Below are 27204 nucleotides of genomic sequence, written 5' to 3' on the forward strand. Positions count from 1 at the left end.
TCCGATTGGCCGGGGCAAAACCTGCCTAACTAATTTACTTGAAACGGATTCGTGAGCAAATGCATTCTGCGACAAATATCAGGCCCGGCAGGCAGGGCTGTGCAGAGTCTGTTGAGGACGGGAACAAAGTGTGACATCAGGAGGCAGAAGAACGGATGAAAGACTGACAACAATAGAGGGGAAAAAAAGAAAGAAACCGTACGTACTGTTATCGGGGTCTTATACAGTAATGACAAATGCAGTGAACTCGTGGACAGACTTTTCATTCAGGATAAAGGTAGTTTATGGTTCCACATGAGGCCCGTAAAAATATAAATAAGACAGATGAAGCTTTTGTTTTCCAGACTACGGTGGACTTCTCCATCTTTCTGGGCCACTGTGAATTTATGAGTGCAGCATTTAAGTAAGACAAACAAGACTAGGGCTGTCCTCGGCCAAAGAGATTCTTAGTCCACTAACATTCAAACGATTTTGTCGACAAATCGATTAGTTGATTTAATCGACAGATCTGTAAAACTGAGTTTCTCCACAAAAAATGACCCAAAAGTACCACTTTAAATCTTGTGTTTACCAGAGATGTGCTCAGAAGTTTCTTGGAAATAAGTCATTTAGCATGAAGAAGAATAAAAAAAATGACTTATCAACTAAATAAATCTATTCGACTAAGGCGAGACGAAAACTAGAACGACCGATTAGTAGACTAATCAACTAAGTGGGGGCAGCCTTAAACAACGGTTTGCATGATATCTTACGAAAAGTCATTCTTTATTTTTGGTTTGTTTTCTTACGAACGTCCAACAACACATGTCAAATTCCTCTCGTTACATGCATACTGTCTTTTAAAAAAGAAACTTACATCTTCACAGGAAAAAACTTGGTTAGGTTGAGGCGACAAAGCTACTTTAAGTTTAGGAAAAGATCATGGTTTGAATTAAAATAACTTTTGAAGTGGCGTAACTTAAGTACAGAAGTTATGTGACAAATATATTAACGTAAATGTCTGGTTTAAAACAAGGTACAAACATACCCGGGGTTTTTTGACCAACCCATCCACCCCGATCTTCTCCCTACGCTGCGTTTGTCACTCTTTATACTTCCTGGTTCACAATGGCGTGGATTACATACAAATTGATTTAGTGGGATACGAATTACAGTGCATTACTTTTCATAGGAATAGCTACAAACGGTGTATATGAGAACAGCCTGACCTAAACAAAACAATAAACAACATGACCAAAAGTATGTGGACATCCCACCGTTACACCCATACGTGATTGTTGTGAACAGCTCATTTCAAAAGCTATCGGCATTCATATTCTGCTCCACAATTCTGGGAAGGCTCTCCAGCAGATTTTGGAACCTGGCTGCAGGAATTTGCCACAAGAGCATTTAGTCATGTCTGCCACTGATGTTTGGCAATAAGGCCTGGATCACAGTCTGTCATCCCAAAGGTGTTGGACGTGGTTGAGGTCAGGTCTCCCACAACAAACTGGGAAAATAATTTCTTTAGCACTGTATTTTTGTCTTAAATATATGCTGTAGCTTTAAGATTTCCCTTAATTGGAACTAAAGGGCCAAGCCCAGATTTTAAAACAGCCTGACACCAAAAATATGTGCACAAGAAGACCACATATTTTACTTGTGGATAGAGAAGTTGTATGGAATATAAAACATACTATGAAGAAAGAGAGAAAGCTATCCAAAGCTGCAGAAACCATGACGAGAAAGTTAAATGAAAACTCAAAAAGCACGAAAAAAGCAAGCGAAGATGAACCTCCCGAAGGTAAAAGCGAAGGTTAAATATTCTCCTCTCACTTCTGGAATACGAGGCACAGCTCAAAAACATCACTTTATGCAACAGGAACCAGATCTAATGAGAGCCAGAGGGAAAACTAAAAAACAAATGCTGCATCCGTTGCAAATCCATGACCGATTATACTCTTAATTGTTGTATCTTTACGGATTTAAGTGTTTGCAGCTAATTCTGTAAATATTGAGTATAAACATTCTTATTTTTATGAAATAGAGGTTAAACAACCTGGGTACATTTATAGCAGTTCCTCTGTTCAGTAGAACACGGATAAATGAATATATTCAGATTGTTTTTAGGTAAATAATGGTACAAATCTGCACCTGGATGAATTAACACCTGAGACCAACAATTAGTCTGAAGCACATTTTCTGCCCGTTCTTGCGGTGTGTGTCGAGGCTGTGGACAGAATGACACAGTACGGTTCACATCAAAGTTTGGCAGGTCTGAGCTTTCAGAAGGGAAGAAATAATAATGGTCATAAATCAGAAACTAGTATTTGAAAATAAAATGACAACTTCAGCTACATTTGGACAGCTCTGCCAGCCACCTGCTGGGAATGACAGCGTGGAAATACCAATGCACGGCTCGTGTCAGTGAGCAAGGTGTGCTTCTGGGGGGGAAACGGTGCACTCAGACTGTCAAATCAAAGGGAAATCAAAAACAGCGCACGGTCGGTTGATCAAAGTGTCAATGAGGACCTGTGAGGCTCCGGCGTTTCCCGCTGAGCAGAAACACAGGCTGTTGGAGTGAAGACGCAGGCATCTGAGAACAGAAAAAAGCCTTCGAGTGAATTCTTTCCACCTACAATACAGGATAATGGCTGGGGAGGAGATTGAAAAGATTAGGCTTTTCATGTGTATTATTTAACACATGAAGGGTTCAGATCCGATGCTTCTGTGTTTTCATTAAATCGCACACTGTTTCTCTCTTCTGCAAAATGATTTGGCCCGCAAACAGTGAGTGAAATATGAACTACGGTGAGTATCCGATTTTAGAATCAGTCCCTGCAGAGGACTTAACGTTCAAATAAATCCTGATTTAATGCCTCACCTGATGCCCCATCTCGCAAATCCAAAGAGAGAGCAGCTAGAGGGAGATAAGCTGATTTTGTGCCACGGAGAGGCACGACCTAAAAGGAACGCCTGGTCTGACGTAGTGAAACATGCAGGGATGGATTTATAAACGGGGCTACAGGGGGCACAAGGGGTCAGGAGGCCCCTGTGTGAGTGGACAGTCAATATTTCTTGATGGAAAGTCAATTGAATGACAACAACAAAAATACAAAAAGACTATAAACAACTACAAAGACACTCAAAAAGACCACAAAGAGACACAAAATAATTAAACTAAGAATTAAAAACAACTTCAAAGAGACGAAAACAACTACAAAGACATGCAAACAACTAAAAGCAGACACAAAACTACCACAAAGAGATGTAAAACTATTACAAACAGATGCAAAACAACTACAGGGGCACAAAACAACCTCAAAAACACTTAAAACTACAAAGAGGCTTAAAACAACTACTGTACACACAGACCCCAAACGACTGGAGACTCCAAACTATGACACAAAACGACCACAAACAGGTACAAAATGACTACAAAGAGACACAAAACAAATACAAAGACTAATAAACAACTATAAAAACACTCTAAACAACTATGAGGAGACTTAAAGAACTACAAAAAAGACACAAAATGAACGCAAACAGATTAAAACAACCACAAAGAGACTCAAAACAACCATAAAAACACTCAAAACAACTACAAAGAGACTTAAAAGAACTACAAAAAGACACATAATGACCACAAACAGATGCAAAACGACTACAAAGAGACACAAAACAAATGACTATTAACTTAAAACAAAGACTATTAACTTAAAACAACTATAAAGAAACTTAAAAGAACTACAAAAAGAGACAGAACAACCAAAAAAACACTCAAAACTACAAAGAGACTTGAAACAACTACTGTACACACAGACTCCAAAACAGCTAAAAAAAGACACAAAACGACCAAAAACAGACGCAAAAGGGTTACAAAATAACCACAAACAACAACATCAGTGTTTTTTGTGTCTCAGAGTCGGAGAGTTGTAGTTTACCTGCAAAATGAGACACAAACCGACTACAAAAAATGTGTCTCTTTCTACAGTGTGTAGGAGGCGTGGGGGGCCTTTAGATATCTACGCCCTGCAGGGGTTCATTGCCTCACAATCCGCCCATGGAAATATGGCATCCATTTATATCACAGAGAAAAAATACTTTCATTTTCTGACATACAAGCCAGACTAACTACTCTCCCTGGCTGGAAAGACTTCTTCCTTGATTGCCCCGACAACGACGACTTATCATTCATGTAATTATGAAAATGCCATTAGGCAGCTGTGATACTGTAATCAAGAAAAGAAAAATCTTCTTCGCAACCGACGCCCAAGTGCAGGTTTGAGGATGAGTAATGTGCCAGGGTTTGCGGGTTGATTCAGTGACACCACTGAGGCAGGAAGTCCACCTCCCACTCCCTCTCTAACCCTCTCCATCAAATGGATGCTAAGCTACAGCGGGGGAGCGATAATTAGAAGCCATTGGTGCCAAAGAGAGCGAGCATTATGGCGTTGTTGGGGAGGCGCTCGGCCAATTGCACATACTAGACGCGCCCAGGTTGCAGCTGTGCTGGAGGATCAGAGGGGGAATAGATTCCCAGAGTAAACAGAGGTAGTGGATTAGCTCTCAGATGACAACTGATGCTTTGTGTTCACAGTTCTCGGTACAGATAGGAGGTAAAAATACCCTCCTTAGCGCCGGTGCAATAATGTAACATATGGATTAGGCGTCAAAAGAAATCCTAAGGGAAATCTTTCCATCATTTCTGTTGAGACAGTATGATCGACATGAAAGAAAGCATCAAATCGGAGCGATTTGTCTCATCCTTCCGTTTACCGCAGGAGCGTTCAACAATGAATCGCTGCAACCTGTTATCACCGGGGGAGCGTTCAGGATCGGCAGCACCTCCCTCTGAATTCTGCCGGTTTGATTCGGCTCATCTGAGGTCACCGTGTTATCACCTCTTGCCAGTTTCATCAACGGGCCCTTTCAATTCTGCTGTTATCTGCCGCAGCACAGTCAGCAGCCGTGACCTAACACCTTTAGAACACACATGCTCACACTGGGGGGTTAGACAGTATAGCAGTTTGACAACATATGAGGGCTTTTATTAATTATACATGGACAGGGGGATGATGGAGGGTTTTCTCACACCTCAGCTAGAAATTTATTTTTTTAGCTGTTCAAATAATATCTTATTTAAAGCTTTTATCAATAACTTTTTTAAAGTATTGTAAAAGTAAGGTAAGTCAGTGTCCTACTATGGGCAAAGCGACCCTACATGAACATTTTCCATCAACGTTTTGGATATTTTACGTGATAGATTTCTGTATTTGTGTTTTGTCAGTGTTTTGTCAGTCATCATATCTACTTGGTTTCATGCTAACACACTCATATTAGCTCCAATATTCCATCTAATTTGGGCACTTTGGCAATTGTTTGGACAAAATGGCAATTGTTTGGAACATAAAGAAGAGAGGGATGGTGTAGAAGTATCAATGGAATCCAATGTCAATCCAAGCTGACTGCAGCAGCCATCCTCCAAGAAGGAGAAAGAAGCTACACACTTTTCTATACCAGCTTTCAAGCCCAACGGGGGATTATAAAGAATCCATTTCCAGTGGTTTATTCCTTCAAGTGATTCCAATTTATGCAGTGACGTAAAAGCACACACAAAATCCCAGTCAGAGGCAGATGATGCACTCAGAAGTACCTCTCAGAGTGAGCTCAAATTAGTCCAGAACAAGCCCCTACAGGGCTTCGATGTGTGCCAAACACCCACTCCACTCCAGAGGATGCTGACATTTGATGACAGGAGCTTTGACATGGACACGGGGGAGCCAGAGGATTCAAAACCACAGCCATCTACACCGAGTACTTTGTGGTTTTGTAGAGATCAGGACATGCAGTGTTGTTTACCAGGCTCTGCTGAAGTCCCTCTCATAATAATGTTCCCATTTAAGCACCGTGTTGTAAACTCGACATTTCGGAGTGTCATTCCGCTGTCCCCGCAATGTGTTCTCTAACTTTCTACAGCTTGTCTAATTTTCATACACCAGAGGCCGCCCGAACAGACGAATGTGCCATTAGCATCGCAGGAAGAAAAGAGGCTTTGTCATGTAAACCATTATAACATCAATATTTGATTGCAACATAAAAGGTTTCTCTTGTAACTTAGCCTGACCATGCATACAGAGAGGAGATTTAAGTCTCAGTGTGGCAGTACGCCACAGTGGGTCAAACAATTTTAGATCGGCATAAAACCAATGTGTTCTTCGGTGCTCATTAAATATTAACAATGCTGTTGCTAAATCTTATAATCTACACTGATTACTGCGGCGTGGAACCTTCAAATCTGTGCAAGCGCACGACGCCTAATGAGAGCATAACAGCAGAATTGGGAAGAATTCATCAATTCCTGATGTCCACATCTTGTTCTGCTCCTGCTGTGTGTGTGTGTATCTGTGTGTGTATTACACACTGAAACACAACACTTGCAAGAACATCTCACATCTCAGTAGTACACTCAGCGAGGAGCCACAGTAGGATCGACACGCAGTGATCAAAGGCGGTTATTAGTAGACGGAGGGAGAATGAAACTCACACTAATCATCACCACCGTTTGTTCACAAAGAATCTCTAACAAAAAGGAGAATTTCCTTTGCTTAACAACATTGCATCTTATTTTCGCTGCTTTGTCCGTCATCCTTGTTAGTTATTATCGCATTCAACTCACAAACATCATTAACGGGTGGGGGGAAGAAATTGATTCATGTAAGAATCTAAGATTCTGAATCGATTCACAATATCCAAGAATCTATTTTTCGTTGTTTTCTTTTGGCTTGTTTGTTTTATTTTATTTTATTTTACAAAGAAATATGGATATTGCCACTAATAGACAGTAATCCTACACACCAAGTCAAAGTTGTGTCAAGCATTATTGTGTAATTTGTTGAAAAATCACACAAAATACTTTTATGTTATTTTGTGTACAACTTTATGAGAAATAAAAAAGGCAGCCAGCCTTAGCCTACCGTTTGTATTCATTTAACAGGCAGCATTCATATTTTTGTATAACTTGAACTTGTTATCCTAGAAGTCACTAGAGAATTCAAAATTATTAAAAAACCTTTTAACGAAAAGTGTTTTTTTATGTAAGTTTAGCATGAATAGGTGTTACCTTTAGCCTTTGTGATATAACACTTCCAAATATAAAAAGCCAATGCCATAATTTGTAACACTGCCTTTATTTGGCAGCAGACTGGAGTGGATCCAATTTGCATAAAAAATCCAACTTCTCTGAGTCATAACTCAAATGTGAACTCACAGAGAGGCCACACACATGTTTAGATTCAGCTTGACTTACACTTTGTGAGGGCATCGCTATCATATTATATCCATTTCAAATGAATGCCCATAAAAGTGTTTAGTGCCCGAAAAATGGTACATTTTGTAATTGCAGAACTTGCCTGAGAATAATCATGTTTTAAGTTTTCCTCAGCATCAAAGTAATCCAGTGATAGTTGTCTGTACAGCCATGGGTACATTGCAAACGTGAAATAAATGAAAAGCTAATTCGGCATACTCAACATCCCCAATTTCCTAGATTTTACATAGGCTAAAAATGGATCTGTATACTTCCTATTTACATCCCCCAAGGCATTTTGGGAATACAAGAGTAACAAAATCAATTAATATCAACTTTTTTTCATGCTGTACAATCAATATTCATCGAAGGAAAGCCCACAGTCAGAAACATAACATACATGTACTAAAAGACACTCGTAAAAAAAAAGTCCCGGCTTGGAGTAAATGTCCCTATACCTGCATTTTGTATGAATACACACACCGGCTAGACACGATTCCCAGCCTGAATGACTCTTTCCTGCGCTGCTTAAAGGTTGAAGGAGTTGCCCTCTAATAAATTTCTCTGCAGTGACCAGAGTCTCTTGTTCATGAATAATAAAAGGGTTGCACTGATCCTATTCTTCCCTCAGACATCCACCTCATCTGACATTTCACACTGCAATATCACTCTCAATAGAGCACGCCGGCAGTCTCAGACCTGCACACTACACAATGGAGTCACCTCCAAGTTAGTTTTCATTATGGTGTCACTTACAGGCTAAGTGACTTTGAATACATTTACTTTTAAGAAGTGAGTCTGCTTGTCTGGCAGCTTTATAAAGTCATTGATGGAAGAACAGATACATGCAGAAAGGAAGTCAACTGAATCATTTCAAGTATCATCATTTCTCACTAAGTGGATGACGCCTTTATTTACCTCTGCTGCAGAGAGATCAGGGCCTTTATTCAAAACAGGCTCCTATTAAGTATATTTAATTATTTTTCAGTAAAGGTGGTGTGACGAATAAACCACACGAAAATGTGAAATATTCACCTGCAAATTTTATATGTCTAGGGCTTTTATTTTGAAAGGGAAGCAAAGAAGGAGTGGATCTGGTCAGCTTTTGTCAAGGTTGAAAGTAGTAATAAAGCTTGTAGTCCAAATTCAAAACATTGGAGCTGTCAGTATTTTAAATCAGCATGTTTCCTTAATCTCTGATGACATATCATGGTTGTTTTATGAATTATTACAGTAATATATTACATATTGGTCCTTTAAGACTTGATTTCCCTTTTTCCGATCCGTTCACATTTTGAATTAGCTGTTTATGCTGTTATTTGTTGATGCATACTCAACGCTGCTTCTTTGTATACCTTGATAAATTCACAATAATGTAAATTTCCACAGCTTAACAACAGCATAGTAATATCAATCTATTCACGCCATTTCTCTCAAGCACCTGTTTTTGTGTGCACAACCCAAAGTAAAAAGGTTACCGCTCTTGAACCCTTCGGATTACAGCCATGATCCTGGTCTCTTCTCAAAGATTACTCTGAGGGGTTTCCAATCAAAACAGACCAAAAGACTTGTACTGTTTCTCACTAATGTACTACAGTACTACTTTGCTGTTTTTTGGTTCAATATTAATCTACTGTCAATTAAAATCAACACTTCCTGCGCAGATGTTCCACATTAAAAGCCTTCCAACAGCTTAAAAAGGGCATTACCGCTTCATTTCCTGGCACGCTTTTAGTTTGCAGGAAGTGTTGACAACGAACGAAAGAACATCAAATTAGAAGCGACTGGAATAAATAAGTGAAAAACATTCAACGCAGCAGAAAGGTGACTGTGACATGATGTCACACTGACTGAGGAAATGTTCAACATGTTAAATTCATCATGGGACTCATACAATAGGCAACATCGTCATCTTTGCTGGTCTCCTCTGTGTTCCTTTCTGTTTTATTTTACTGCTTTATCATTTTGGAAAAGCACTATGTGGGATTTAATGACTTCATAGTAAAATCAGATGTAGTACAAGCACATTTTAAGAGCAGGGTTTTGAATCAAGGCACTTACACAAAAAGAAAGACAAGTTCCAACAATGCAGCCAAAGGTGAAATCTTAAAAGGTCTGCCTCCTCATTATAGCTCCATCAATACCCGCAGACGCTGTCATGTGGGTTGTGTTTCCTTATCCGACCATATCCTCAGAGTGAGGTTGAATATACAGTGTATATAAATACTGTATGAGGCTATAAAGCACCTCGTCTAAGTGAGTCATAAATTACCTGTGCACATTAATTCTCAGAGCCATATCAGCTGAGTTATGGCCTCTAGATCAAAACAGGAGAAAGGACAACACCCTGAAACCCTTGCAGCTAAAACATGATGGATGCCACAGCGCTGCGGGTGGTAAAGGAGTTTTATAGAGTAATGTTGTGTAGCAAAACAGCTACCTGGTGAAGATTATATTGTCACAATGAGGCATAGTTGAAATAGATACGTAGGTGTGCGATGCAACTAAAGCTTGATTGCATTTCTTCATTAAGGATGAAACTAATTACTCTTTCCGCGATTGATATAATTATCAATTAGAGCTGGTCATTAATTTAATGTGTTCATTATCTACGTGGTATTGTGGAAAAAAAAGATCATATAACATTTCTCGTTTTAACACAAATGTGATTAAAAACTGAGATAAGCAGTAACTGAATATAAATAATATAAATTAAAAATATTAAACAATAGTGTGATATGAATTTCAATAAAGATGTCAGGCCCTACTGCTGATTGTTTTAACGACAACTACTACTACTACTCTGGACATTTTGTATTATTTATACAGATATTTATGGTCTCTCCAGAGTAAAATCCTACTGACTAGTCTTCAAACTCCACCATCTGGTCCAAGTCCCTTGTCTTGTGTAATATTTCACACAACATATGATACAGACCTTCTTGGTCCCCAGATATGACCTGACTTGGCCATCACTTTGGTGATCCCTTGACATTTCCTCTGGCACCACCATGACATTGGTGTGCGGTTTTGACAGAGAAATACTCAACAACTGGTTGATGGATTGCTATGAAATTTGGAGAGTGGGAAACCTCCGTTTGTGAAAAGTGAAGCCAACGCTGAAGTGCCTTAAAAGTATATTCTTTCTAACAGCCAGCAGGGGGCGACTCCTCTGGTTGCAAAAAGAAGTCTGATTGTATAGAAGTCTATGAGAAAATGAGCCTACTTCTCACTTGATTTATTACCTCAGTAAACATTGTAAACATGAGTTTATGGTCTCAATCGCTAGTTTCAAGTCTTCTTCAATACAGCATTTAATAAATTATGATCCCATTTAGAGTCAAATAGACCATAAAGCAGGGGATGCTTTAGGGCGTGGCTAACTTGTGATTGAAAGGTCGCTACCAGGGTGTTGTCCGGTCTGGGAGTTGTTTGTGTTTTCGTCTTAGAATTTTAACCTTTTCATGGTGTGTTTTCATTATAACTTTTTCCGTCGCTTAAAAATGTCTTATCAGCGTTCGGTTGTACTTAGCTCCACCCTGTCGTGTCACCTCTGGTTGCAAAAAACCAAGATGACCAAAAGGCCAAACTTGAGGCTTCATAACCGTAGTCCACAAACCAATGGGTGAGGTCACAGTGACTGCGTCCTTTGGCCCAGACATGTATGTGCCCCTCAGGATGATTTAATCTCGTTGGTGAATCCTCTGACTTCACATGTAGCTCCACCACCAGGTGAAAAATCCATTGAGTCCAATACGTTAGTTTATGACCAAATACCTGCAAAACTAATGACATCCTCATCAGCTTCTGCTACACAATTTTCCAATTAAACGGCAGTTAATTTCCTGCTGATTGACTAGTCAATGAATTGACTAAATGTTGCACCAGTGCTATTTATTCAACCTGGTTTTATGAGGAACCGATGATATAAATTTACATTCGCACCACCATTAGCTCGTTCTCCTGCTCCGAGAAAAAAGGACGAAACCAAAGTCACACTGAAACGCCATTTGCGACGGATATCATGCAATCAGACACACAATAGCTTCCTGTCAGCTCCACGGCTCCAACAAAAGACGGAGAGAGTTATGAAGAAAGAGGGCTGGAGAGGAAAGAGGAGGGCGTGGGGAGGCATTGATAAATGAGGAAAAATGTATTGTTCCTGTTTCATGAGCTGATGAAAAAAGACAAGACAAGGTACAAGGCTGACTACTCGGCACTCCGCTACAGTCAAATTACAGAGAGCAGCCATGCATAAAATGCACACATCTGGGGGGGGAAATGGCGAAAAAACAAGGTGGAATTGCAAATCAGTATATCTTGGTTCATCTACTGAATACAATGTTGATCTGGGAGGAATGCTTGTCTCCGCTCTGATTAAAATTGGCTCCAAAACTGCAGTATTTCTAGACCCACAGCACATCTCAAAGTATTTTATTTCTTATTTTAGCTCAGAGGTAAGGGGCGGTTTAGCAGACTGGTAATCTTTCCTGAGAACCAAAATATTCTGACCCCAAGTCATGCTATGATTTCAAATGTGTCTTACACTCACAGTTCTATTAAAAACTGTCACTGAAGGTGAGCTGGCCAGTCTCCTGTGAAGAGATGGAGAGTGGTGGGGTGGGTCCGAGCACCGATGCTACATTTAACTGAGCTACATGTCGGTTGACTGCATTTATTCTGGATTCCCCTGCCAAGACTTTGTAGTCATATAGCTTACACTCTCCATCGATACTGAACTCTGAGACATTGCACATCACTCAGCAAGTTTGGACTGGACTTGAACTCTGGAGGGTTTAACTGCACTAAGACAAACCCAAGTTCTGCTCTCATTTCTCTTCCACAGTAGCCGTGGATTCCTTGGGCTAAGAGCATCCTCAAAAACCAAACAAAAAGTAGCTCAAATAGGAGTCGAACAGAGCAAAACACACAAAAGACAAACACTGGCCATACTGTGGCCTTAATGACGAGCTACCAAATGTGCTCAACACATGAGCTACTGAGGAGTTCAAGTAAGTTTTGTTAAGAAGACCTTGTTAAATTCTTACAGGACAATGAGGAGAATCCAAACAAGTATCCAGCTCTTGATCGACACAGATTGGCTGCTCTGAGGACTGAACTTGTGACCTTTCTGTTATAGGATAATCGCACAGCCACTCTGCACAGATACAGTTTCAGCCAAGACAATATTTATAACACTAAATAAAAAATTACTCCAGCAGAAGCCGTTGCTCGACTGCTGTGGGTACAGTAGGTATACAAGCACTGTCAAACACTGTAGGCTACTGTCTCTCTATTTCATCGCTTTCAAATGTATTACAAGCTTTAAAACTAGAATGTAATATGAGTGTTGTGTAGAAGGGTCTCCCCCTACTATTTTAAGGCTTAGGTGCAGCATCCGAGACGTTTTGGGCACCACCTAAGCCGAATGAATGTAAAATCAATTTCCACAGATCTAAGAGCTGTAGCTGGTCCCCAGTGGACTTCTTTAGCAAGTTTAGTCTTTAAGCTTTTGGGGTGTTGCCAATGTATTATCTGCTTTAGCTTTTTTAAATTTTTTGCACTCAGATATGGTTATAATAATGGTCCAAAATGATTGCCGAAATTGTAAAATGTAAAATTTCAAACACCCCAAAATATGTGCACCTAAGTCTTCCTCAAACTTAGTGAAAACGCTGCGTAGGCTGTAACACTGTCAATTGTGATAGTTTGGGTCCCCCCCAATGTTGACTCTATGGCTACGGGCTGTTTTTCATCTAACATGCTGACGTGACAATGCTACAGAAATGATGGTAAAAGACTGAGAAATCGGATGTATTGGACAGAACGAACATTTCTGGTTCATCTTGTTCAGGGAGCCATAAGAGAACAACTGCACAAAGACTGCTTCAGACACTAACTTCAATAAATGAGGAACAGAAAACTTGGATGACCCTGGAATGACTTCCATGCTGCCTTAGCAACTTTCAATATAACCGATGGTAGAAGCAGATTGTCTGTAGGATATATAAGCGAGATTACATTTGACTGGTGGGAAGAGGAGAACAACAATCGCTCTAAGGGATGAAGTGCAGAAAACTCGACTGACCCGGAAACAGCTTGTATTCTACCTCACTGACTTTATAAACTGCTAAGGGAGACAAAGAGACGCGCTGGATCAGCAAGATGCCAGAGTTTGAATTCAAACAGTCATATCAGAAACCTCATAATAACAAACACCTTGTGAGATGATCTGACAAGAGAAGAAAGGCCTCTGGTTCTGGTTGAGGACGGCAATGTGAAGTTAATGTGCCGTGATGAGGAAAGGATGCTGGACTGACTGAGAAGGGTGGAGAAGTTGTAGCTTCCATTAAAGAACAGAAGACAATGGATGGATTGTGAGCATCAGAGGCAGTCTGAAGTTTTTGCTGTTTTTCTCCGAGACTTATCATCGACTGTCCAATCTGTTAGTGGGAAAAGCCAAGTGATGGATTTGGCTTGTGTTGTCAAAAATGAGCTATAACGTGTGTTGTGAAGTGGAAATATGTAGCTTGAAGAATGTCCGGTACTTATATGGAAGATATTTTTAGAAATGAAAAAGAAAAAAAAGACTTTTACTCTCCTACTAAATATAGTAAAATAGTTGTATGTCTAAAATTAAAACAGATCTAAAGAGACAAATGTTTTTCTTTCCTAAGGACAACTGAATGCTTAAAACAATATGTTGTAAAAGGAAATTCATCCCTCTCTTCCTTTTTGGGTAAAATTCCCCTCCAAACATTAAACCTTGAGAAATAAAGCAAAATGTTTCAAGGCAATAATATAAACTAAGTAATAACACTAAACCCTTCTGGGGTCTGAGCCTTTTGTTCTCCTGCTGCTGAGGCCTCTTCTCTCTTAATATATAAACACATGTATTAATTCGGTCAATGTCTTTACGGAGCTCAATACACTACAGATAACTATCTTGAAACATTATTTACTCTCTGAAGGTCGCTTTCATGTTGCAGGACTCACGTTTGTAAATCAGCAAATTGCCATTTTGCAACCGTCATTGGCGCAGTGCTTTGCGCACTGTTCACCACCTAATAACACAGCTTGTGATTGATAGAGGAGAGAGTAAACATGTCTGCAGGCAATCGCATTAATCACCAAAACAGAAACAAGTTGTTCGTATAGTTGGCATTAGATAAATAAGAGCATGAAACATTGAATTATCACTTTTATTATTGTTCAAAAGCGTAAATAACAGTGTTTCCCTGATGGATTACCAAACCCCTTTTATAATATAATAAGAGCAAGTGATGGCTCGTTGTAACGGCTGAACTCTGCGCTGCAGGACAGTTTTTAAAGTAAGTCGCTACATACATCCGTTACAGAGATTCTATTCAAAGTATGAATTACGATTGGAGACGTGACCCCAGAGGGTTAAGGTCTACAACATACTGAAATGCAGAAAAAACTTCTACACAATTCATCACTCTGCAACATCTTGGGTTTCCCCAAGTAGCCAACTAGCCTTTTGTTGAAGCTTGAAGCAGGAAACCAAATATGTACTCTTACTTGCGAGCAAGACACAAAAACATATTGATTGTTGTCTGAATAACAGAGTCCACCATTTGTGGATACAGGTTTTATTTTTCAGAAAAAAAAAAAATGTTTTTCCAGTCCTTGAAAAGGGATTTATTTGGTTTAGGTGAAAGCTTCCTTAAAACATACAAACAAAAATGTTGTAGGCTAGGAATTCTCAGCACAGCATCAGAAAGTATTCAGGTTTTGAGGGTATATGGATATTTTTATTGAATTAATAAACATCCACCTCAGAACCAAATGCAGAAATGTTAACTGTGAACAAGCTGAGCTAAGGAGCGAAGCTAAGGGATGAGCAGAGCCGGTTGTCCGTGCAGACTTGTCCTGATTGACACTCAACAGAGTGGAGCCAAGTGGGGTGGAGCGCTGCATAGCGCAGATCAAACAGTGGAGAGTAAAGGTCGACAGTATGAGATGGGGAGAGTTTAGTCGCCGCACACATGATGAGTGATGGAGATTAAAGTGAAGGGAAAGCTCCCGGGTGTTGGAAGGCGGCAAGATTGATGTTGGCTGGACGAAAAGAAAACAAAGCTACAGAGACGACGGGGATCAAGACACACTCCTGATTTAACGCCAGGTTCCATTCTGAGGGAGCCACCCAGTCCAGTCTCCTGAATCGCATGCATCTGTATTCAGGGCTCGACTCTGAGCAGAAAGAGTCCGTCTTTACCCTTTTAAAGCCACCGTCCTGGGGGAATGCAATATTGACTGGCTCGAGCGGGTGCTCCAAACACCCTCTGTAGCATTTTGGTCCTACCTTCCACACAGCATCGAGTTTCATTAGGTTCTCACCTCTCCTGGGATAACCTTTAAAGGATTGAACAAACTTTGAGGCTGGCTTCCCTCCGAGGCGAGCCTGATCTGAAGGATACTTTTCAAAGGGACCAGAAGTTGGTCTCTTCTACAGACTCATTAGGCTGTTTTGCTGGGAGCAATAAGGACAAGTCTTTATCAGCGAGATGAGACAACAGTAAAGCTTTTGTTAACGGCATTTTAAAGATATGTAAGGCACGTGTTTTCTCTTAAACACCAGTAACCTAATAGCTTCCCCTCCCAAATGAGGTAAAAGATGAAGATATAAACCAAGGGCAAACATGTCTCTCTTTAATCTTATTCAAAGTTCCATTATGCATAGTTATTTAATTCTACATATGTGCTCCTCCTATTGTTCCCAAAGCTTGCAGCGGAGTTGTGACTCCACAATCGATCTCACAAAGCAGCTCAGCAGTGATGCACTTTATATTCTCTAACAGGCTACATGTTCTTCACACTGAATACAAAGCATCTTAAGCATTTCCACTTGCTGCTTCACACACACACAGATGCACACACACACACACTGGCAAAAGCTCATTTCCATCCCTAAAAATTGGACTCACCCTCCACAGTCTCTTGGCCGACTCCACCCTGGAGGGTTTCCTGTGACGGCCCAGGGCGGTCCCCATCCCATGGTCGAACATCATCATAAAGCAGCCGGTTGTGACAAGTTACCTACTCGCCATCTACTTGCCACTCACTGTCCTGACGGCTGCTCTGCCAACAAGCCACTGTCAGCTCCGACTGCCCACCAGTCTTTCCCACTTAAGAAGCAGCTGCCACACCCAGAGCCATTACCACTGTGGATTTCCCAGCAACTGCATGTAAACAAAAACAACCGCCAGCCCCTCTGTCTCCGAACCCTGCTGCATGGCCCGCACATTAACGGGCCCTAATGGAGGCCGGAAAGAGTCGCGGCCAAGATTAGCTTTCACTTTCTGCTCGGAGGCAACCTACGCCGGGAGAGTCCCTCGTAAACAGCAACTTCACTTATTCAAATTGCCATGATGCTTCCCCTTATCAGCGTCACAACACCATTAGAGGGCTAATGAGCGAGAGGAGCTCAGAGACAGAGGGGTGACGGAGGGTGGTACACATGTAACTCAACACCTCCGTATGAGGGAACAATCAGTGCTAAACTGTTTATTCAGCCATTACAGCCACAGCGTGGTGGGGTGTACCGACAGGTAAATGGCTGATTTGAGATCATGAGCCTGCAGTTGGGAGAGTTGGTGTGTGTGCCAGCACTGAAAACCTTTCAGCCAAGAGAGAGAAACAGTCCTACAGTTTCTGTGTTTTTGTGTTTTTTGTTTTTCCTATTAAGGGATGTCAAAATGCCAGAAATTTAGTAGTTGATACCAATACCAGTGAAATTATTGATACTAATTTGATATCACAGTAAAAAACAAACAAAAGTAAAACAATAAATCCCATGTGCTTTAACATCCACTCCTTTATTACCGTTTGCATACTGTTTTTTGTTAGGAAGTTAAACAGGTCATGATTCCCTCTCTGTTATCTATTTTCACAGCATATGTTACAAATATATGCTGTGAAAACCTCTCCTTTAAACCATGGCTGTCCTCGACTGAAGATCGTCTTAGTCGACTAACACTCATACGATTTTGTTGATCAATAGATTAGTTGATTTAATTGACAGACATGTAAAACTTTCTCCACAAAAAATCAACACAAAAGCACCACTTTAAATCTTGTGTTTACCAGAGATGTGCTCATAAGTTTGTTGGAAATAAGTTGTTCGTCATAAAGAAAGCATAAAAAATGACTAATTGACAAAAGAAATCTTAGTCGACTGAGACCAAAATGACCGATTAGTCAACTAATTGACTAAGAGGGGGCAGTTCTACTTCAAACTGTATTTATTCAAGTTTCTAACCAGAAACTACATTTTCCAAGATTACATCTGAACATATCATGATAATGTTCGAATTTTCCTTTGGTTCATTTTTACAGAATAGAGACTGAACATATCATAATCTAAATCAATGGCACATCCCGTTAACTTTAGCTGTTAGTTCCATGCAGGACTGTGCTGCTTACCGGCTGCTAACAGCTAATGTTAACTAGCTCTTAATGCTTCCTAAACACATTTCCCATCGTCCCCTGGATAATGGGATGCTTTAGTCTCGAGCCCTAATCCCCGGTAAAACGTGTGCACCAACTTGGTACCGAAGTATCGGTTCTCGTGACATCCCTGTTCCTATTAGCTTCAATAACTGTAGCTTATTTTCCTAGCGTGTAAACAGAACATGAACGTATACAGGATCACAGGCAACTTAACCAAATGAGGCCTAATTCAAAGACATGTTGAAGATAAATGAGCTATTTCAGAGAAAATCAAAGTAACAAGTACATATACGATTGCACTCATCAACTCTGTTTACACACAAAGTTTCATCGTAAACTGCCACATGAAAACGATCATCAAACATCATCACCCAAAGTAGACCTCAAGAAATTCATAAAATCATCATAAAAGCAATAACTTTGCTATCAAATCTTGTTGTTATTCTGTCCAGATGCAGCAGAACATGATTAATCTCAGCAGGAGCCTCATAATAACAGTCTCAGCCTTTTCAGGAACTGATCTCTCACAATGGCAGAGCCAATAAAATATGACAAATCTGCTTTTGATGTCCACTGCAATCATCATTAAATTGCCCACATGTGTAAGAGATGAGAGTCTTAACAGTTTCTAAGAGCTCAGAAGGCACTTTTTTTCATGTGCTGCACACCTGTGTCAAGTGAGAGTTTTTGTGCAAATTCGTGGGTGGGTACACAATTGCGGTATTTGCCCACTTGGGGACTACTTGATCGTAGTTAATAATGAAACCCCACGCATTCACTCCAAGCAGTGATTTGCATCGGCTGCCCACACATGCACAAACGTTTAAAACAATATTGGTTATCATTAAAGCTGCCAATTTTAGAGAGCCTGGATATCATTAATCTACTGCGACCCTGTTGAGTTGTAAACACTGTGCAGATTTGAAATATATGTTATCAGACTTCTAGCCCAGAGGCTGCTTGTGACAACAATAAAACATATTTTAATCAGTTTGCAATAATTACAGAAACCCTACAGTAAACACACATTCATGTATTTCCCGTCTCTAAAGCAAAGACAGTCACAGTCATAGACGTATAAAAGCTTATGCCTGCAACAAAGTCTCTTGTAACTCTGCCACTAAACAAATTATGGTGCGTAAAATGTGTTCTTCATAGACTAACAGTGCTCATTTTGGGAAAACAATAAATGTAAAGCAGAACGTTTCGAAATACGTGACAGAATGTCAACCTGTTTCCGAAGCACAGCCGGTATGCCTAATTCATAAAAAGCCGTGTGCTAAATTGACTCAGTGAGGATTACAACCTTGAATCTAAAGCTTCACAAACCTCTGTTTACCAACCAGCTATAGGATTAGTGTGTACACTGTACAGCAGCTAAATCCCACAATGCCAAATGAGCGGGAAGGTTGTTTTGGAGGGAAAAATGGTTTATATTAAAAGCTTTATTTTGTGCATATGGTTAAAAAAGCTGGCTGTTTTTGTCTTACGTGACAGAGATAATAAAAACCAGATTGCTAAACAGAAGTCACTGTGGCCACAAGTGGTATTTACAGCAGCCTGGGTAACTTTTGGAGTCTGCTGCGATGCAATTTGACATTTATGGCGCTGTCCGTAGTACTGAAACGGAGCGGGGGGGATCGATAGACAGACAGACAGAAATGACAGAAGCTGAACTGACTCAGTAGTAGTGTAGTCACTACTAGATAGTGGAATTTATAATATTGATACAATAGCTGGAAAAAAATATTGATATTCTATACAATTTTCCATAACAAAGGGAAGAATTGACGCAACATTGAGGTCATGGAATTAAGATCTTTATTAAACAAGGCCAGTGTTTCCCACAGGATTTTGCTCTTGTAAACAATTCTGTGTTCTTGTAAACAATTAAATCATAAACACATTGGTCGTATAGATATGAATGGTGATGACACAGCAAAAGTGTCACACTTACAAAGCGTGGTAAACGAGACAGGTCGGGTTGGTCGCCGACATCGCCGCAGACCCCTGACTCACTGAAGACAGGCCACTGCAGTTAAAAGTCGCGCCGGGAGCAGGGAGAGAGGGCACAGTGGGCACAGATGGCGTGAGAGGCGAAGGCTATAACATGACAACCTGCAAGTTATTGCTGTCGGAGTGAATGAGACAAGAAGACGGCACTGAGAGTGAGAGAGAGGAGGCGGGGTTGTGTGGACAACGCAGCTGTATATGTGTCAACTCGCTGTCGGAGAGAAGGCAGAGCTGGTACAAGTGTATCGATAGCACGGAAAATGAGGACCGTTTCAAATGTTCAGAATCAATATGTATTGAATAATCAATATTTTAGACAACACTGCTCAATAGTGCAGTATATATCTAAAGTCCCAATTAGCTAATAAGCTACCATTAGACACCGTAAGCTAGTGGTCATACCAGACCAAGTATGTTAGTAGCAGCACAAGGCCTGGATGTAATGAATGGCGAAATGGTGTGTTTCACTTACGAATCTAAATTGCAAGAGATTTTTTTTTTTTCTTTCAAGGTTTTTTTGTTTTGTTGTTTTGTTTTCATTGTCCAGATTTAAGCTTCTTTGGATTTACTGCATGTAAACCTGACTGAGCACTTGGCTCCTACATTTCTTAAACGTTTTTTTTGGAGCATATATCATCTAACGCCGCTAGCATAGTTGTACTAGAGAAAGAGACAAAATAAAAAGTAACTAAAAATCACAAAACAAAAGCTATCATGATTACAGCGAGTGAAAGGTGAGGTAAAAATTGCAGCATAGAGTGTATAGGTGTTGGTTACTAGTGTATTTTACTTTACATATAATGTGGCATAGTAATTCATCCCCTCTTCAGTACCTCGGCTGAAAAGAACACAGAGTGCAGAGGGAAGACCCTAGGGTATTTACTACACACCAAACACCAACAGAAGCCCCCTGTGTATCGTCTCTGCTTTGACATATAGGACGGTACAGTATTTATCAGTAGTGTGTATAATTCAAGCTGTGTCCAACCACTGTTGCAGCCCCATCCAAGGCCTTCACCGGTCAGTGCAAGGCTGACAAACAGTGACAGATAAACCGTGCAGGGTGCATTCTGCAGCTGCTACACGGCTGACAGCCCCTGAAATGGATTACTAATGGATCAGATGGAGCAAAAAAGACAAACTACCGCAGGAGGTGGTGAACGCTGGGGAAGGCTGCTACCTGTCTGTTTGACTATAGAGCGAGAGAGGGGAGAAATAAAGATAGGGGCTTAGTGAGAGAGAGGAAAGAGGACATAGTGAGTGGTAGGGAGGGGCAGGGAATAAAAGAAGAGTGCCACAGCGAGGGGAAGAGGGAGGGAAATGAATAGGAAACCCTGAGAAAGTGACACTTTTGAAAGACTCAGAAGCACTTTGGGGGGAGGGTGCAGTGAACGCTCAGCTCGGCGGGCCTTGGGATAGAAACATCCACTGGGATGGAGGGGAGCGGTTGGGTGTTTTTTTCCTCCGACCTGCAAACACGCCGATGCCTCTGAGGTGTTACCACCACAGAGACAGAGAGCGTCATTAATGTCGTGTGTGCGCTTCATTTCCTGTCAGATCAAAGGTGGCGAGGGAACCGCGTCCTCAAGGCCAAACACGGATTCAAAGACGAGAGAGCGTGTGCAACGTTTCTGTACACATGTGCCTCCGCGTCCCCCCGCGTGTCTCACGCTTCACTGCTTTGTAGATTGCGCTGACGCAAGCCAAACGGCCGTCACACGGGAGCGTCAGCAGTGTAATGATCTAACTCCTGCAGACCCAAGTTGCACAAAGCTCATTTACAAATCCTCGTCCCCTGCTGCCCCTGGTACCACACAGACAGGATGCCTATGATTATTATTATTATTAACGGTCTCATTTGTAGGCCTCCAATCCTCCATGGTGAAGGATTTAAATGCAATATCTCGCAACTATTTTGACCTTTTCGGAGCACTACTGCAAGAAGCACAAGAGAATGTTACCCATTTGCCCAGATCTATTTCAGATCTGGATATGCTTTGCATTAATGCTAATATTAATTTCTAACATTAGAAAAAAGTCATTGGTTTCCGCTCAATTTAGTATGCTATTCTTTATTGTCATGATTACCAGAATGAACCATTCTGTCAACTGTCCTTGGTGATGCGTTCAAGGACACTCCAACATTCAATATTTGAGAGTTGGCTGCTGACAAGCGTTGTATTCTTGAATCGTGTTGTCGCAAAATAAAACCCTGAGGACAATAAACAAGCACAAGGACATTGTGAAAATAATAATTCAAATTTAGTCATTTCTAGAATTAAAAAGGCTCTAAATCCCACTGGAAGCTGGCAAAAAATTGACAGCCACAAAGTCTGCAGTCACATTAAGCAGTTTTTCATTAATTAAACCAGCAAAACTATATAAATTATAAACGTATACATTTTTTTGTACATTTTGTACAAGACTTTCAAGAATATTCTAAAATAAAGTGTCATTTAAATTTTTTTTTTTTATTATTTTAAACATTTATATATATATATATATATATATACACACACTTGAATATACAGTATATATACTTTGAAATATTGCAGTCCTTTGTTGCATTCCACATACACCAGACAGTCAATAATAGCCTGCTTTTCAGTCATTCCACAAACAGCATTCAGGAGTCCATACACAGCAAATGAACTCATTTCACAAACACCGTCTATATTCTATCAAATAATTTTCTATTTCTATTGTTCAAATAAAGTTATTTTTTTTCCCAGGCAGCTCCGCTCTAAGCACATACATCTCCACAGCCACAGAAAAAGCAATATTCTCAGTTGAAAATAAAAGCAATCTTTTTTTTCCTCCCCATTCCCTTCGGTTCGTATCTGAGAGCAATTCTTCACACACGTACAGGGAGGTGCATTTGTCGTGAGCCCACTCACGGCCTCTCCATGTCCTGTAATGGCTGTATGGATTCAAAACAAATAAAAAGGGTCTGAGGTAATTTGTTGAGGACCGTGTCCCACAACGCGTGTCCTTGTTCTCTACATGCAATGTGACAGGAGCGGAGTGTGTTGCTCTGCAGTACGTTAGAGTGAGGAACAGATGCTCTCTATATGTGAAGAGAGAAGCAGGGAGCTCGTCATGAGGTTGTTACACTGACAGCTGGTTCAAAGGTGGTGAACATCCAGAGAGATGAAACGTGGGGGGGAAAAAATCAATTTTTGATAAGACGCCATACAAGATCTTGATTTATGACTGGGGCAAATGGGAAAATAATACAACATCATTATTTTGCTATAGATCTGGCTGTGTATGTGTGTGAGCAAGTTCCGCAGACTGGCTGCGTTTGATAAACTGAAGTTGTAAGCTTGTATGTACAGTACACCTACCTACTACTTAAAGGGCCAGTGTGTAGTGTGTAGGATTTAGGGGTATCTATTAGCAGAAATGGAATATAATATTCATAAGTATGTTTTCCTTGATGTATAATCACCTGAAACTAAGAATTGTTGTGTTTTTGTTAGTTTATACCATTTTCCCACCAAAATTAGTGCGTATATGCAGGTTTTTTTAAACCGGGAAAGCAGCTAAAAATAGGTGATAGACTCCTTTCCCGTTGTGAGTATGCTGTGCCATTGCACTGGCCTTTCTGTTTTTTTTTTTCCTGTTGTGTCACGTTCGACGTTACGGACGCGCCGGTTAGCACCAGAAGCAGGGTTAATAAACAGTGAAAATGTTACGGTGGTTACTTCTTTTTTATATCCGTTACTTTATCTCTTTCAAACTCTCAAAGCAGAGTTGGTGATTTTTGGAACAGTGGAAAGACTAACAAAGACGGTTTTGATGAGTTTTGTTTCTGTCGAGTTTGAATGAAGTGTGTTTTACGACAATCAGCGAGGTAAAATTACTGTTTCTCTCAATGGAGTCTGGTGGCTTTAAGGAGAGCATATTAATTATGTTCAGTGTGTTAATACATTATCATAATTGTCCAAAGACCTGTTTTATTTATTATATATTCTTACTTCAATGCACGTCACATAGCATCACTCTGGAAAAGGGGCAAAGATTAGCGCATCCACCCAGGTGTCAAGTTTCCATCACTTCCAATCAGAGCTGGAGCCGATAAATACCTGTGACTACTGCAAAGTCATTTGTGCCGCTAGATGCCACTTAATCCTAAACATTGGTCTGTTAAATCAGCCCAAGAGCATCTTTATATGTTTCCCTTTCGTGTACCATTTGTATATAAATATTTTCCAATTACATGTAGCTATTTTGCTATGTAACATTTGCCCCAAGACACAGGAGGAGGCTATGCGTATCTGGTGTTTCCATTCCCAAGGACTTTCTAAATGTTGGACTGTGCGAGGCAACAGCATGCAGACAAAGAGAAAACATTCAGTCTCCGTCCAAAACAGCTGAGAACTGAATGTGCTTCCCTGGTGATGTGCTGCGCCAGCAGGGCTGGGGGTTTAGCATTTGGTTCTATCGTCTGTTAAATATGATATTGGAAGGATGATGCAGTCCGTCGGACTTGCCAGACTTAATGTTGATACTGGACAAGTTCCATGTTCGATGACAATGTTATTGCCTTGTAATTAATTAGTCGTATAATATTTGCACATGGTAACAAGACTTTGGTTGGGGTTTGTATTTGCATGTCATGGTTGTGGCGCCCCAGAAACTATGATTAAGGTGTGGATAGATTTTACTTTGAGTGCAGTTAAGGTACATTAATGGTTAACATTAAGCAAGAAAAAATCTCAAGGTTAGAGAAAGTGATATTCTAATAAAAATCAATATTGCAATGTTACCTGAGTTAAGATTGAGTTAGCAAAAAACCTTTTAAATAATGTATAATGCACCTCCCTCTTGAAACAATGTACCAAAGGACTTCCTTCTGTTTTAAACGATAGCACTCCAAATTTGATCTTTTTTTGGAAACACATACCCATTTATGCATGTGAGGCGGATTGGTCATACTCTTCTATAGCATGCAACAGTTGTATTAACTTGTTGATGTAGTTTGTATTTGACTTATTGTTGTAAAAATGGTTTTCCACTGCCCTCTTAGCCAGATCTCCTTTGAAAATGAATAAACAAGCATCGATTGTCATGGTTAAATATAACCTCATCATTACTGCAATAAAAGTATAATCTTTTGACATTTGAAAATGTTCTATTCATGGCCAATGTTGGTTTATCGATTTACCAGTCCATCTACGTTCCAACCTTCACCGTGAGCTTTGTGTAGTGTCCGAAAGAAGGATATTGCGGATACAAGTGGCAGAAATGAGTTTACTTCTTAGGGTGGCTGGGCTCAGCCTTAGAGAGGAGGGGCCAGCTGAGGTGGTTCTGGCATCTGATCAGGATGCCTCCTAGACGCCTCCTTTTGGAGGTTTTCCGGGCACGTCCAACTGGTAAGAGGCCCCGGGCTGGTCCAAGAACACGCTGGAGAGATTATATCTCTTGTTTGGCCTGGGAACGCCTCAGGGTTCCCCAGGAAGAGCTGGAAAACGTTGCTGGGGAAAGGGATGTCTGGAATACCGTGACCTGGGCCCAGATGAGCGGAAGAAAAGGCATGGATGGATGGATGATCTTTATCACGGTAAACTGTGCAGCACTTGTGGCCTCCGCCCAGGGACTACAAGTGAAAATGAGCTTTAAGCTGTATCTGGTACAATATAAGTATTGTGCACTCTCCCCGCTAAATTAACAAACCGAAAAGATCACATGCTGTAGAATAATGTAATAAATCAAAGTCATTTGAGGGATACTGGGCATCTAAAGTAACTTGAGTATGCTCTTTGGCCTAATGGCACCACTACTGTTCAATTTTGAACTTTAAACAGATTAAGACCTCCGGGTGACGGCTGGGCATCTGCCAAAGTACCTGCCGGTGAATCCAGCCAGCATAACAAGGTTTAAGCACAGACGTGCTGCTCAATGAAACTAATTTCAGCCGAGACACAAAGACGCGTAAGCTCGGTCCACACAGCCAAGGACCCCAGCCTGGGTCGGGGACAAAAGACAAGGTTGCTGATGCAATGTTACGCTTCGGTGGGCCGACGCCGTTCAACTGGACGGCGGGTCACAAAAAGGCGAGCGATGAGGGAAAAAAAGGGGAAATAGATCGGAAGAGGAAGAAAGGAGTGGTGGTGATGATCGGGGGCTCGGTTCTATTGAGGAGCTCTCAACAGGTCAGTGGAAAGGAAAGGAAGGCAATTCCAGTTTGTGAAGAGTTCAACACCGACTCAGTAATGGATGAAGGATAAATATAGACTGGCCAACATAGAAGCACTACAGCAACAAAACACTATATGTCAGGGAGTGCTATTATACAGTAGGAGCCTGGTTGAGTATTATTTTCAGAACACAATGAGAGACGCTTCTGAAAAAGCTGATTGAATGATTGCTGTATTATTTGTAAGCTCAAGTGGACTCTTATGCAGGGCGGTGGCTGTTATTGCATGCCCTTTAGCAGCTATACGAGAAAATTGTAAACATGTGAAGCTCTGCTCAAAAATCACCAAGGGCACCAAATTAGGTGAGGCAGATGAGTCCAATTTAGATGTGTAGGATGTGTAATTGCTAAAACATGTCTCTGCTAGACAACAAAAGAGAAGTGAAAGGTGGAGAGGAATAATTAAAATAGCACAAGCAGACTGGGAGTATATGCGTAGGCTGAAAGTAATACCTCCGTTTAACAATGAACAAATACACAGAGAGAGAAAAATAAAGAGAGAACACATTTAGGTTTAAGTGTAAACCCAGTTGGAAACTCTGCAGATTGTAGACATCCAATATTTTTCCCTCTCACACGCAGTGACACTCAAAATCCTTTCCTGTCTGGATCCCATTTCCACATTTTGTTTCTTCAGACGCCCCGCATTAATAATGCACCATCACACTCCTCTCTATCACAGATAGAATACACAGCTGCCATGTTCAACTCCGAGCAACCCGACAATCAGAGACGTGCCATTTCCTATTTTTAACCCGCCTTCCGAACTGCAGAGGTAAACTGCAGCCCCTTCTCCCGTCTCAACATCAAAAAAACAACATGTCAGAGCGCCCCGGAGATTTCAGCGTTTTACGGTTGGGGCGGTTAAAAGCGTCTCAGCCGGAGACACCTGGCAGAATGGATTCACCTGAAAAAAGCAAAGTTTGGAAGAGACAACAGAAAAGTGTTTTTTGTTCTCGGAAAGAAAAAAAAAAAAAAAGTGCAGAAATAACAGCACCAAGGCGTGCTTTGTTCAGCTGCGGATTGTTGTGTGTTGATGTGGAAACCTGTGTATCTGTCACCAGTCATTACCTGCAAGGGAACTCTGCCCTCTGTAGTGTGTCTTGTGGAATAATGATCAGTTTGTTTGGGTGCTGAAATGAATGCCCTGACTGTTATCGGCATCATTATATCAGCCTTTATCCTATCCTACATATGGGATATATATATTCCCTGTCAGCATTTAGTT

The 27204-nt window shown here is 40.8% G+C and overlaps 1 protein-coding gene and 1 long non-coding RNA gene across 4 annotated transcripts in view; both read right to left on the reverse strand.

Annotated features, from left to right (window-relative positions):
- LOC119480558 (dipeptidyl aminopeptidase-like protein 6) overlaps positions 1-27204 on the reverse strand; it is a 239993-nt gene that overhangs the window by 122344 nt on the left and 90445 nt on the right. The gene's annotated exons all lie outside the window — the stretch shown is intronic.
- On the reverse strand, positions 176-17813 carry LOC119480561. The gene is made up of 3 exons (XR_005204955.1): positions 17494-17813; positions 15895-15901; positions 176-654 (listed from the first exon to the last, which is right to left on the reverse strand). It is a non-coding gene; the product is annotated as an uncharacterized LOC119480561 (long non-coding RNA).

The sequence above is a fragment of the Sebastes umbrosus genome, chromosome 21 (assembly GCF_015220745.1).
Source record: "Sebastes umbrosus isolate fSebUmb1 chromosome 21, fSebUmb1.pri, whole genome shotgun sequence".
Lineage (NCBI taxonomy): Eukaryota > Metazoa > Chordata > Actinopteri > Perciformes > Sebastidae > Sebastes > Sebastes umbrosus.